Below are 4,172 nucleotides of genomic sequence, written 5' to 3'. Positions count from 1 at the left end.
GTACACGTGAATGAGTGACACACTACATGTGAATGAGTGACACAGTACACGTGAATGAGTGACACACTACACCTGAATGAGTGACACAGTACACGTGAATGAGTGACACAGTACACCTGAATGAGTGACACAGTACATCTGAATGAGTGACACAGTACATCTGAATGAGTGACACAGTACACGTGAATGAGTGACACAGTACATCTGAATGAGTGACACAGTACACGTGAATGAGTGACACAGTATACGTGAATGAGTGACACACTACACGTGAATGAGTGACACAGTACACGTGAATGAGTGATACACTATAAGTGAATGAGTGACACACTACATGTGAATGAGTGACAGTACAAGTGAATGAGTGACACACTACACGTGAATGAGTGACACAGTACACGTGAATGAGTGACACAGTACACGTGAATGAGTGACACAGTATACATGAATGAGTGACACAGTACACGTGAATGAGTGACACAGTACACGTGAATGAGTGACACAGTACATCTGAATGAGTGACACAGTACACGTGAATGAGTGATACACTATAAGTGAATGAGTGACACAGTACACGTGAATGAGTGACACACTACAAGTGAATGAGTGACACACTACACATGAATGAGTGACACACTACACGTGAATGAGTGACACAGTACACGTGAATGAGTGACACAGTACATCTGAATGAGTGACACAGTACACGTGAATGAGTGACACAGTACATCTGAATGAGTGACACAGTACACGTGAATGAGTGATACACTATAAGTGAATGAGTGACACACTACATGTGAATGAGTGACACAGTATACATGAATGAGTGACATACTACAAGTGAATGAGTGACACACTACAAGTGAATGAGTGACACAGTACAAGTGAATGAGTGACACAGTACACGTGAATGAGTGACACAGTACACGTGAATGAGTGACACAGTACACGTGAATGAGTGACACAGTACATCTGAATGAGTGACACAGTACACGTGAATGAGTGATACACTATAAGTGAATGAGTGACACACTACATGTGAATGAGTGACACAGTATACATGAATGAGTGACATACTACAAGTGAATGAGTGACACAGTACACATGAATGAGTGACACACTACAAGTGAATGAGTGACACAGTACACGTGAATGAGTGACACAGTACATCTGAATGAGTGACACAGTACACGTGAATGAGTGACACAGTACATCTGAATGAGTGACACAGTACACGTGAATGAGTGATACACTATAAGTGAATGAGTGACACACTACATGTGAATGAGTGACACAGTATACATGAATGAGTGACATACTACAAGTGAATGAGTGACACAGTACACATGAATGAGTGACACACTACAAGTGAATGAGTGACACAGTACACGTGAATGAGTGACACAGTACACGTGAATGAGTGACACAGTACATCTGAATGAGTGACACAGTACACGTGAATGAGTGACACAGTACATCTGAATGAGTGACACAGTACACGTGAATGAGTGATACACTATAAGTGAATGAGTGACACACTACATGTGAATGAGTGACACAGTATACATGAATGAGTGACATACTACAAGTGAATGAGTGACACAGTACACATGAATGAGTGACACACTACAAGTGAATGAGTGACACAGTACACGTGAATGAGTGACACAGTACACGTGAATGAGTGACACAGTACACCTGAATGAGTGACACAGTATACGTGAATGAGTGACACAGTATACATGAATGAGTGACACAGTACAAGTGAATGAGTGACACACTACATCTGAATGAGTGACACAGTACACGTGAATGAGTGACACAGTACACCTGAATGAGTGACAGAGTACACGTGAATGAGTGACACAGTATACATGAATGAGTGACACAGTACAAGTGAATGAGTGACACAGTACACGTGAATGAGTGACACAGTACACGTGAATGAGTGACACAGTACATCTGAATGAGTGACACAGTACACGTGAATGAGTGACACAGTACATCTGAATGAGTGACACAGTACACGTGAATGAGTGATACACTATAAGTGAATGAGTGACACACTACATGTGAATGAGTGACACAGTACACATGAATGAGTGACACACTACAAGTGAATGAGTGACACACTACACGTGAATGAGTGACACAGTACAAGTGAATGAGTGACACAGTACACGTGAATGAGTGACACAGTACACGTGAATGAGTGACACAGTACACCTGAATGAGTGACACAGTATACATGAATGAGTGACACAGTACAAGTGAATGAGTGACACACTACACGTGAATGAGTGACACAGTACACGTGAATGAGTGACACAGTACACATGAATGAGTGACACAGTACACGTGAATGAGTGACACACTACACATGAATGAGTGACACAGTACACGTGAATGAGTGATACACTATAAGTGAATGAGTGACACACTACATGTGAATGAGTGACACAGTATACATGAATGAGTGACACACTACAAGTGAATGAGTGACACAGTACACGTGAATGAGTGACACAGTACACGTGAATGAGTGACACAGTACACGTGAATGAGTGACACAGTACACCTGAATGAGTGACACAGTACATCTGAATGAGTGACACAGTACACGTGAATGAGTGATACACTATAAGTGAATGAGTGACACAGTACACATGAATGAGTGACACACTACAAGTGAATGAGTGACACACTACACGTGAATGAGTGACACAGTACACGTGAATGAGTGACACAGTACACCTGAATGAGTGACACAGTACACGTGAATGAGTGACACAGTACATCTGAATGAGTGACACAGTACACGTGAATGAGTGATACACTATAAGTGAATGAGTGACACACTACATGTGAATGAGTGACACAGTACACATGAATGAGTGACACACTACAAGTGAATGAGTGACACACTACACGTGAATGAGTGACACAGTACACGTGAATGAGTGACACAGTACACCTGAATGAGTGACACAGTACACGTGAATGAGTGACACAGTACATCTGAATGAGTGACACAGTACACGTGAATGAGTGATACACTATAAGTGAATGAGTGACACAGTACACATGAATGAGTGACACACTACAAGTGAATGAGTGACACACTACACGTGAATGAGTGACACAGTACACGTGAATGAGTGACACACTACAAGTGAATGAGTGACACAGTACACGTGAATGAGTGACACAGTACACGTGAATGAGTGATACACTATAAGTGAATGAGTGACACACTACATGTGAATGAGTGACACAGTACAAGTGAATGAGTGACACACTACACGTGAATGAGTGACACACTACATCTGAATGAGTGAAACAGTACACGTGAATGAGTGATACACTATAAGTGAATGAGTGACACACTACATGTGAATGAGTGACACAGTATACATGAATGAGTGACACACTACATCTGAATGAGTGACACAGTACACGTGAATGAGTGACACACTACAAGTGAATGAGTCCAGAAGTTGCTCTTCTTTGTCACTCAAATGGATCATCCCAACCCCTCAGAGCTGAGAGGGCATGAAGGCTTTATGTTCATGCTGGACTAGAGCACTAGTTGAGCTCTCAGAAGGAAAACAAATCCATGAGAATGAAATGTTTGTCCACGGGGACAGCTGCTCGGTCCTCCAGCGAAGCACCCATGACCTCCAGGCCTTGCCCTGGGACAGCAGACCAGGAAGCGCGGACCAGAAGCGTCCGCCTCAAAGGGCAGCAGCTCAGACAGAAGCTCTGCCCGCCCCGCCTTGCGGTCCTCAGACAGCGGATAAGCTGCTTCTCAGGCTGGTGTCCTGGCTGCTGACTCTTGCCGCCAGCTTTCCGCTTTGTGTGTAGCTGCGAGTCCATTCATTGCTGCAATCACTATGGCCCGGGTGGCCCCTCCGTCCCCTGGCCCCGAGAAAGCTTCTGTCCTTGAGGCCCTGCCCTAAGCCAATGGTGAGGAGCAGCTGAAAGTGCCCCTCCCCTGCCCGGCTCCTCTGCCCGAGGGGACCGTGCCCACAGGATGAGTGTGCAGGCTGCAGTGGCGTCTCTGCTCCTGCTCCCTGTCCGGCCTTCCGACTCGCTCTCTGTGCCCAGAGCTAGTGGGCACACATGGGGCAAGAATCACCTTCTTTACACAGAAACGTTTGGTAAAGTTAAAA

The sequence above is a fragment of the Eptesicus fuscus genome, chromosome 16 (assembly GCF_027574615.1).
Source record: "Eptesicus fuscus isolate TK198812 chromosome 16, DD_ASM_mEF_20220401, whole genome shotgun sequence".
Classification (NCBI taxonomy): Eukaryota; Metazoa; Chordata; class Mammalia; order Chiroptera; family Vespertilionidae; genus Eptesicus; species Eptesicus fuscus.
The sequence above is the reverse complement of the archived record's forward strand: the minus strand, read 5'-3'. Positions refer to the sequence as shown.